At 37.4% G+C, this 11,042-nt stretch overlaps 1 non-coding gene and 1 pseudogene across 1 annotated transcript; both read right to left on the bottom strand.

The window, feature by feature from the left end:
* Positions 1-1,621: 1,621 nt before the first annotated feature.
* Positions 1,622-1,738, bottom strand: LOC134734949 (U5 spliceosomal RNA). The gene has a single exon (XR_010117817.1). It is a non-coding gene; the product is annotated as a U5 spliceosomal RNA (small nuclear RNA).
* A 7,423-nt stretch (positions 1,739-9,161) lies between these two features.
* LOC129487595 (nicotinamide/nicotinic acid mononucleotide adenylyltransferase 1-like) lies at positions 9,162-10,052 on the bottom strand (annotated as a pseudogene).
* Positions 10,053-11,042: the final 990 nt, after the last annotated feature.

Raw genomic sequence — 11,042 nt, 5'->3', positions numbered from 1 at the left:
TATTCAAAGATTTGTGAATGTTCCAATTTTTCTCCCATCGCTGAATTTTTGTTCACATTATTGTGGTCAGAAAACGTATTTGATATGATTTTCACTTTAAAAAATTAGTTCAGACTGGTTTTGTGGCCTAACAAAAGGTCTGGAAAAAATGTGTAGTCTACTGTTGTTTAAAGGAATACTCCATATATGTCTGTTAGGTCGATTTGGTCTACAGTTTTGTTCAAATCCTCTGTTTGCTTATTGGTTTTTTTCTCTGGATGATTTATCTGATATTGACAGTGGGTACTAAAGTTCCCTACTATTATTATATTGCTATCTACTTTCCCTTTACATTCTGCTAATATTTGCTTAATATATTTAGGTGCTACAATATTGAGTGCATGCATATTTACAGCTGTTATATCCTCTTGATAAAGTGACTCTTTTATCATTATATAATGACCTCCTTTGTATCAAGTGAATGTTTTTGATTTAAAGTCTATTTTATCTAAGTATATTCACACACTTGCTCTCTTTTAGTTACTATTTGAATGAAATGTCTTTTCCCATCCCTTCACTTTCAGCTTGTGTGTACTCTTAAAGCTAAAGTGTTTCTTGCAGGCAACATACATAGTTGAATACTGCTTTTTCATCTATTCAATCAGTCTATGCCTTTTGATTGGAGAAATAATCCAATTACATTTAAAGTAATTATTGATGGGTAAGGACTTACTATTGCCGTCTTGTTAATTGTTTTCTGACAGCCATTCCTCTGTTTCTTTCTTCCGTTATTGGCATCTTTTTGTGATTTAACTTTTTATTTCTGTAATTGTATGCTTTGATTCCTTTTACTTTGAGTGTGTTTTCTACAGGTTTTCTTTCTGTAGTTGCTGTGGGGTTTACATAAAATATTTTATAGTTATTATAGTCTATTTTACACTGATAACTTTAAGTGCATTTGAAAACTCTACACTTTATTTTTCTTCTCACCATGTTTCATGTCATTGATATCATAATTTATATCTTTTTACATTTTGTATCCATTAACAAATTATTGTAACTATACCTCTTCTTAACACTTTTGTTGTTTAACTTTCATACTAGAGTTAAAAATAATTTACTCATGTCCAATACAGAATTAGAACATTCTTAACATGATTATATTCTTAACTTTACAATGAGTTTTATTTTATTTTTTCATGTCCAAATTTTATTTTAGATTTAGTGGGTACATGTGCATTTTTGTTACATGAATAAGTTACACATCATGGGGATTTTGTGCACAGATACTTTTCTTTGCAATCTTGCCAGAATCTGTTGCTTTTTGACTTTTTAATAATAGCCATTCTGACTGGTATGAGAAGCTATCTCATTGTGGTTTTGATTTGCATTTCTCTAATTATTACTGATGTTGAGAATTTTTTATATGTCTTGTTGGCTGTACTTATGTCTTCTTTTGAGAAGTGTGTGTTCATGTTCATGTCCTTTGCCCACTTTTTATTGGGGTTGTTTGTTGATTTAAGTTACTTATAGATTCTAGATATTAGACCCTTATTAGATGCACAGTTTGCAAATATTTTCTCTCATTCTTTATGTTGTCTGTTTACTCTGTTAATAGTTTTGTTTTTTTTTTTATTAACTTAGCCCTGCTCAAGCAGGACTTCAAAAAATTTGCTTACTAACTCGCATCTGTTCCTCTTCATGGAAATCTTTAATAAAAAGCAAAAGATTTATTCATTCTGAAGAGAAACCGTAATGATAGTTTCTTATGCCATGCAGAAGCACTTAAGTTTAGTTAGGTCTCACCTGTCAATTTTTGTTTTTGTTGCAATGATTTTTGGTGTCCTTGTTATGAAATCTTTGTCAGTTGTTATGTCCAGAATGGTATTTCTTATGCTTTCTTCTAGGGTTTTTATAGTTTAAGTTTTACATTTGAGTCTCTAATCCATCTTGAGTTGATTTTTATACATAGTGAAATAAAGGGGTCCAGTTTTAATCTTCTGCATATGTTATTCCAGGATCATGTATTGAATAGGGAATCCTTTCCCCATTGCTTGTTTTTGTCCAATCAGATGGTTGTAGTTGTGCAGCTTTATTACAGGGCTCTCTGACCTATTCCATTGGTCTATGTGTCTGTTTTTGTACCAGTACCATGATGTTTTGGTTACTATAGCCTTGTAGTATCGTTTGAAGTTGGGTAGTGTGATGCCTCTGGCTTTTTTTCCCCTAAGGTTTGTTTTGAGTATTTGAACTCTTTTTAGGTTCTGTATATATTTTAGAGTAGTTTTTTTCTAATGCTGTGAAAAATAACATTGGTTAGTGTTATAGGAAGAGCACTGGATCTATAAGTTGCTTTGGACATTATGACCATATTAACAATACTGATTCTTCTATCCATGAGCATGGAATGTTTTTCCATTTGTTTGTGTTATCTCTTGTTTCTTTCAGCAGTGTTTTGTAATTCTTATTGTAAAAATCTTTCATCTCCCTGGTTAGCTGTATTTCTAGGTATTTTTTTCCTTTTGTGGCTAATATGAATAGGATTGTGTTCTTTATTTTGCTCTAAGCTTGAACATTATTGGTGTATAGAAATGCTACTGATTTTTGCACATTGATTTTATATCCTGCAAGTTTGTTGAAGTTGTTTGTCAGATCTAGAAGCTTTTGGACAGACACCACGGGGTTTCCTAAGTATAGAATCATACATCTGTGAAGAGAGATAATTTGAATTCTTCTCTTCCTATTTTGGTGTTTTTTATTTCTTTCTCTTGCCTGATTGTTCTGGAACTTCTAGTACTATGTTGAATGGGCATGGTGAGAGTAGGTATCCTTATCTTGTTCTGGTTTTCAAGGGGACTGCTCCCACCTTTTGTCTGCTCAGTATGACATTGGTTGTGGGTTTTCATAGATGATTCCTATTATTTTGAAGTATATTCATTTGTAGCCTAATTTTTGAGGGTTTTTAACATGAAGGGATGTTGAATTTTATTGAAAGCCTTTCTGGGTCTATTGAGATAATCATGTGGTTTTTGTCTTTAGTTCTGTTTATGTGATGAATCACATGTACTGATCTGCATATGTTGAACCAACCTTGCATTCCAGGGCTAAAGCTTACTTGATCATGGTGTGTTTTTGATATGTTGCTGGATTTGATTTGCTAGTATTTTGTTGAGGATTTTAGCATGTATGTTCATTAAGGATATTGACTTAAAGTTTTCTATTTTGTTGTGTCTTTGCCAGGTTTTGGTATCAGAATGATGCTGGCCTCATAGAATGAGTTAGGCATGAGTCCCTCTGCCTCAATTTTTTGGAATAGTTTCAGTAGGATTGGTATCAGCTCTTTTTTGTACATCTGCTAGAATTCAGTTGTGCGTCTGTCTGGTCTTGAACTTTTTTTGGTTGGTAAGCTTTTTATTTCTATTTAATGTCAGAATTCATTATTAATCTGTTCAGGGTTCCCATCTTTTTTCCTGATTCAATCTTGTGAAGTTGTATGTTTCAAGGAATTTATCAATTTCTTCTAGATTTTCTAGTTTGTGTGCTCAGAGGTGCTTACAATAGTTTAGGAAGATTTAAAAAATTTCTGTGGGATTGGTGATAGTGTCTCTTTTGTCATTCCTGACTGCATTTTTTTGAATCTTCTTTTTTCCTTTATTAGTCTAGATAGAGATCTATCAATCTTATTTATTCTTTCAAAAAACAAATTTTGGTTTTATTGATCTTTTGTATGTTTTTTTTTGTGGTCTCAGTTTCATTCAGTTCAGCTCTGGTGTTGGTTGTTCCTGTTCTTCTCTTAGTTTTGAGGTTGGTTTCTTCTTCTTCTAATTCCTCTAGGTGTGATGTTAGGTTGTTTATTTGAGATTTTTCTAGCTTTTTGATATGGTTGTTTAGCACATAAACTTTTATCTGAATGCTACTCTAGTTGTATCCTAGAGATTCTGGTATGCTGTACCTTTCTTTTCATTAGTTTCAAGAAATTTCTTGATTTCTGCCTTAATTTCATGTTTACCCAAACAAAAGTCATTCAAGAGCAGGTTGTTAAATTTCCATGTAATTGTATGGTTTTGAGAGATCTTCTTATATTAACTTCTATTTTTATTGTGCTGTGATCCAAGGGTGTGATTGGCATGATTTTGATTTTTAAAAAATTTGTTGAGAATTGCTTTATGGCTGAGCATGTGGTCAATTTTAGAGTATGTGCCATGTGCAGATGAGAAGAAGGTATATTCTGCTGTTGTTGGGTAGTGTGTTCTGTAGATGTCTGTTAGGTTGATTTGGTCAAATATTGAGTTTAGGTACCAAATGTCATTGTTAGTTTTCTGTCTCAATTATCTGTCTAATACTGTCAGTGGGGTGTTGAAATCTCCCATCATTATCGTGTGGTTATCTAAGTCTCTTTCTAGGTCTCTAATAACTTGTTTTATGAATCTGGGTGCTGCAGTGTTGGGTGCTTATATATTAGGATAGTTAAGTCTTCTTTTTGAATTGAACCCTTTCCCATTATGAAATGCCCTTCTTTGACCTGTTTGATCATTATTGGTTTAAAGTCTATTTTGTGTGAAATGAAATAGCAACCCTGGCTCTTTTTAGTTTTCTATTTGCTTGGTAGATTTTCTCTGTCCCTTTACTTTGAGCCTATGGGTGTCATTGAATGCGAGACGGGTTTCTTCAAGACAGTATACAGTTGGGTCTGTTTCCGTGTCCAATTTGCCACCCTGTGCCTTTTAAGTGGGCCATGTAGCATATTTACATTCAAGATTAGTATTCATGTATGCAGATTTGATCATGTAATCATATTTTTATGTTTTTAGCTGGTTGTTACGTAGACTTGATTGTGTAGTTGCTTTACAATGTTAATGATCTGTGCACTTACATCTGTTTTTGTGGTTGCTGGTAACAGTCTTTTGTTTCCATGTTTAACATTCCTTTAATGACCTCTTGTAAGGCAGTTCAGATGGTAATAAATTCCCTTAACATTTCTTGTCTAAAAGGAATTTTATTTCTCCTTCGTTTATGAAGTTTAGTTTGGCTGGATATAACATTCTTGGTTGAAATTTCTTTTCTTTAAGGATGCTGAATATAGGTCCCCAATTTCTTTTGGGTTGTAAGGTTTCTTCTGAAAGGTTTGTTGTTAGCCTGATGGTGTTCCCATTTTGGGTGACCCTCCCCTTCAGTGTAGCAGTCTTTAATATTTTTTTCTTTCATTTTGATCTTGGACAACTTGATAACTATGTGTCTTGGGGATGGTTGTCTTATATAGTATCTTGCAGAGGTTCTCTGAATTCTCTGAATTTGAATATCAACCTTTCTAGTGAGGTTGGGGAAATTTTTGTGAACAATATCCTTAAATATGTTTTCCAAGTTGTTGCTCTCTCTCCCTCTCTTTCAGGTATACCAATGAGTAGTAGGTTTTGTTTCTTTACATAATCCCGTCTTTCTCAACATTTTTGTTCATTCTTATTTATTCATTTTTTTTGTTTGTTTTTGACTGACTGAATTGATTCAAAAAGGTCTTCAAGCTCCGAAATTCTTTTCTTAGCTTGGTCTATTATGCTTTTAATACTTCTGATTGTGTTGTGAAAATCCTGGAGTGAGTTTTTCAGCTGCATAAGATCAGCTTGGTTCTTTCTTAAAGGGCTATTTTGTCTTTCACTCCTGTATCCTTTTACTGGAAGCCTTAGATTGTTTGAATTAGGTTTCAACTTTCTCCTGAATCTGGATGATCTTCATTGCCATTCAGATTTTGAATTCCATGTCTGTCATTTCAGCTCTTTTAGCCTGGTTAAAAGCCATTGCTAGGGAGTTAGTGCAGTTATTCGGAGGTAAGAAGAGAGTCTGGCTGTTTGAGTTGCCAGAGTTCTTGTACTGATATTTTCTCATCTGAGTGGGCTGATGTTCCTCTAATTTTTTTTTTCTGTTGAAAGCTTTATTTGTACACACTTAGGGTAAATGAAAATTTTATGATTTGGAGAAAACTTCACTCTTTGAAAAGTAATATTTTATACAAGGAGAAGTTAAGGGTACTGGCTCCCAAGACAAAGCTTAGATTCAAGCCCAGTTTCACCATTCACACCAGTCCCCTGATTTTGCTCAGTTTCCTTATGATATAAGGCACTCAGTAGCACATGCCCAGCACACAGTAAGTGATCAGTAAGTTTTGACACTATGTAGTTCAAACAGCACCACTGGTAAACCAAGTGCAGATATCAGAGGTGGACACTGTTTACACATCTTCACAGCTGAGGTGATTCCATGGTGAAATTTTTAAATCAAGAGGCCTTTGGGAAAAATGATGAGAATAGCAGAGGAATGGACTTCCTGTGGCACCCATAAATAAATGTTAAAGGAACCTATTTTATAATATAGTAACTTCTGGACTTCCAGAATAGTGAAAAAAGAGGCTGGGGTAAGGAAGATAAAAGCCCTCCCACTACCCTGCATGCTGACCTAGGGGATGCTTCCTTCTATTCTGTGGTTAGACCCTATAGATGGCAAAAAAAAAAAAAAAAAGCATTCTTCATTCTTTAACCTAAATTATCCCCATGGCTCAATCTCTACACCTTCATCACCAAAGAGAACCTACTTCTCTTATCTAAAAGTTCTGCTGTTCACATAGATAAACACTGCCACAAAGGCTCTTCATTCATCTGAAAGAAGATGCCAAAGAAGGACTTTCACTGCAGGTTTGTTTGTTGCATTCAAATTATACAATGTAAGGAGTAAAGTGTACAATACACAAAATCCCCAGCATCAAACAAACATGTGAAACAAAACACCAGCATCACACATTTCCTCTAAATTCACAGTATAAAAGCAAATTATGGAAATGATGTGGTAGGGAATAAACAATGGCACAGTTTCTTCTTCCTTAAAGAAAGTCACATCAGTCATTAATATTTATTTCCCTGTGAAGTTCATTGTTCTAATTTTTCAGGGCTCCTTCAACTCTTTTTTTGTTTTTTGAGACAAGGTCTGACTATCACCCAGATTAGAGTGCAGTGGCACAATCAGACCTCACTGCAACCTCTGCCCCAGGTTTAAGCAATTCTGCAGCCTCAGCCTCCCAAGTAGCCAGGACTACATGTCCCTGCCACCACACCTGGCTATATATATATATATATATATATATATATATATTTTATTATATATATATTTTTTTTTTCATTTTTTGGTAGAGAGGGGATTTCACTCTGTTGGTCAGGCTGGTCTTGAACTCCTCACCTCAACTGATCTGCCTGCCTCGGCCTCCCAAAGCACTGAGATTATAGGTGTGAGCCACTGAGCCTGGCCCCTTGCTTCAACTCGTAAACTCCAGAAAGCTAAGGAAGAGAAAAACGACTGTCATCCATAGGATTTGACATTCCAACCTTTCATTCACTTGGTGGATGGATACTGAAACCTGCTACATGTCAGTCTTTGCACCCTCCCTCTCTTTGAGAGTTGGCCGATGGCTTTAGTAGGAGTAAGTTGGGAACTGTAACACATACATTTACTTAACTTTATTTAACATTTCCCTTTTTTAAAGTATAGATTCAGCTCTGACTATACAATTGTACATTTCTAAGTATTTTTTTCTTCAGCAGTTACAAACCCTTCATCCAGGATGGTGTAAGTATAAAATAGAAATTGCAAAAAGGCAAATTATTCTATCTTCATTAGAAATTTAACTTTAGTCCGGTTTCTGTCATAGGATTATTTTCACAAACCCTAAAACTAATCTATAAAAAGCTATGACTGATCTTTTTCCTTACCAATTGGCAAAACTTCCACAAAATTTTAATCAGTAGCAAACCATGTAACAAGCTTGTGTTTTAACATAAAGCTATGACTATTTGAGAATACTACTTTGGTTAAATGTCATACAAAAAAGAAAAAAAGAAGAGAAAAAGTATAGGAAAACAGACCCTTTTTCTGCTTAAACTCACAAATGGCAGATTCACAGTGGGCTGGAACAGAAACAGCAGGGCTCTTCAGAAACTCCAGGATTTTTAAAGACAAGTTCTCACTATTTTGCCCAGGCTGGTCTCAAACTCCTAGACTCAAGCTATCCTCCTGTTCCTGCCTCCAAAACAGATGGGATTACAGAGCGTGCGCCACTGTGCCTCACTCAGGTCTTTTGATTAAGCTACCAATAAAGGCTAAGAGCATTCAGACTTATAAAATCCTTGTATGAGACCCCTCATTCCCTGTGGTTCTCTCAATTCAAGGTAGCGTGATGTCATCTCTGAAGTTGTTCCCGAAGATAAAGAGAGGGCGGATGGCCAGGGCTAGAGCATGATCCGTCACAAGGCTAAGTGAATGGTTATAAAGTGTAAGGCAGCAGCTATCTATCTCTGGGGGGCATCGGAAATACCTGCATCTTTCTTTGTCTCTTTTTTTTTTTTTTGAGATGGAGTGTTGCTCTGTCGCCAGGCTAGGGTGCAGTGGCGTGATCTCAGCTCACTGCAAACTCCGCCTCCCAGGTTCAAACGATTCTCCTGCGCCAGCCTCCCAAGTAGCTGGTATCTGCATCTTTCTAAACATATGAGGGCTTGGACCTCACTCCCTACCTCCAAAGGTGGAGCTCCAGGCAGGTAGGTCTTGCCAAAGTTTAGTCAGCAATTCTGATGTGTACCACAGAGAACTAACTATTGGTGCAATGTTTCTGCCATGCATGTGCACAATCTTTATTTAGCATAAGTGAAGATGATTTGTCAATGGTTCATTTTATAAGATAACCACTGTAAGAATTCCTTCCTTTGTCTACCCTGGCTGCAGATTACCCAGCAACAATCATGGATAAAATGTCAATTCCCTTCATAACCAAAGTTAGAATTTTAAGTGAATGTTTGCTTTTCACACTTTGCTTCTTTTATGTGGTAGAGCTAGGATGTATTTTTTGACTTCTTATTTGTAACGAGTTTCACTGAAAATTCTTCTGGTTTTAGTGTGCTGCTAAATCTCTTGTTTTAAAGATAAAGAGATGCATAAATTCTTAAAAAAAGAAGAACATAAGGAAAACATTAATCTTAGTAATTTCTGATAAAAAGAAAAAAAACCCTGTTTCTAACTTACCACTGATTTTTACTAAACTTTTAAACTTTAGTTTATGCAACAGGATCACAATTTATTTCCCCAGTTACTCACACTCAGATTGTTTCAAATCCCCAACAGGGAAGTCCAAATCATCATGCTGCGGATTCCTATGCCTTAGCTTCTGCAGTGTTTCTCTGCAAAGGGGCCAGAATGATCCCAGCATTCCTGTCTTCACCCTCAGAAGACAGATTATGCTTTTCGATAATTACAAATTATGCTTTTTGATTTATTCTTGGACAAGTTCTCATAACAAGTAGTGAATGCTCTGTCCCCTTCTGAGGGCTCTCCAGATTGTTGTAGATGACATATCATTAGTGATCCATTCATTCACTATGTGAATGTTGCTCCAGTGTTTTCACAGCACGTCAGATTCATGGATGAATTTCTGAGCATCATTTCCAGCCTGAGTATACATGTGAACTCATAGTCTGCCACAATTTGGGTGATGTCTTCTCTCTTCCACAAATTGGGAACACCAAAGGACTCCAATAATCTGTCCCACACAGCAGCTTGACCTTTGCTGTACCTTCTGTTTTGGACTCCAGAGCTTTCTTTCAACTGGAATCCTGTCTTTGTTCAGTCCACTTCCTCTTTTGTCCAGGCCTTTCTAGCATATGCAAGTTCTGCTGGTTATCACAGTTACTAGCCTCCAGTTTCTCCTGATGGTGTATAAGCACCTTAACAGTCTCTATCTGCTCCTTCTGGAGACTTTTCCGTGTATCAACTTCCACTCATTTGGCATTCTTCGTGGCAAGTTTTGACACGATGACCCAGTGATGGGCAGGAATGAGTCCATTCTCCTGGTATTGCCAACAGGAGAGATTATGTCTTTGACAACTCTGTATCTTCCTGTTCCACTCATGTAGTCCTTGGCCAGCTCAAACAACCTGAGGTGCATGTTGGTGATAGGATTAAAAGAACCACAAGCAAGGAGAACCACTTCAGTCTTCTCTGAATTTTCCATGGTAAGAGGTTGAAGTTGTTGATTTCAGTAGAAAACTGTGATGCCTCCGTTGTCTTTTCCATGCTTCTGGATTTGACACCTTCCCTCAAGGCATGTCCAGATGCAGGGTTTTCCTTAAAGACCCTCTCAGCTTCACTAGGAAAAAAACCTTAGAAAGGCTGCGGTAGGCTCAGTCAAGGGAGAAAATGTTTCCTCAATCTTTACAGTTGCTATTCTTTGGATGGGGCCTTTTGCTTTTATTTTCTTTGATGCCCTTGAGAATTTGCCTGTGGTATAATTTGGGTTCAGCTGACTGGCTTCATTTCTAGATGATTTCAGGGGGACAAGCCTCAGCTCAGCACTCCTGAGCCATGTGCTCTAACCCTGGGAACTGGAACAAGGCCCACAGCTTTGTTCCGTGGCTTGTCAAGGTTAAATACCTGGTGTGCCAGAGGGACTGAAGTGTTCCTGGTTTGCTGGCAACAACACTCCAATGGGAGGTGCTGGCAAAATCACTTCACTGGAGTAGTGGCAGAGCAGTTTGTGCATGTGCACTGGTGGCAGTAGGATGGTAAAGTCCACCCATGCATGCTGGCAAAGCAGTGGGAGGAGGGTTCACTTGGGTGCCTACTGACAGGAGCCAGTCTGCAGAAGCTCGTCTACAGATAGGCAGGGTCTGCCAGCAAAGAGGCTATGGCAGTGGCCACTGCGATATATCCTGGTTGGGCATCCAAGGCTGCACTGCCAGTGGCACAGTGCAGGCAAGTGGGCACAGCCAGGCAGGGACCTCGAGAGAGATTGGCAGACAGGGTGGCACTCAGATCAGAGTGGCCCTGTCTTATGGGCAAGAGAGCCCTGCTCTGTCCAGCTCCAACAGTCAACAAAGGCCAAACCTTCTTGAGGAATGTGGCAAGCCTTGGGGGATTGGCACTCCTGGTCATGCTCCACTGCAGCCATTCCTATGCCAACGTTTCTGGGCTCCACACAGGTTGGAGTCCTGCCCCTGCCAACTCTACAAGCAGTTCTCTCTGCCAGCTCAAATGTT

Source organism: Symphalangus syndactylus, chromosome 12 (assembly GCF_028878055.3).
Source record: "Symphalangus syndactylus isolate Jambi chromosome 12, NHGRI_mSymSyn1-v2.1_pri, whole genome shotgun sequence".
Taxonomy (NCBI): Eukaryota; Metazoa; Chordata; class Mammalia; order Primates; family Hylobatidae; genus Symphalangus; species Symphalangus syndactylus.
This window is presented reverse-complemented; position numbering and strand designations above follow the sequence as displayed.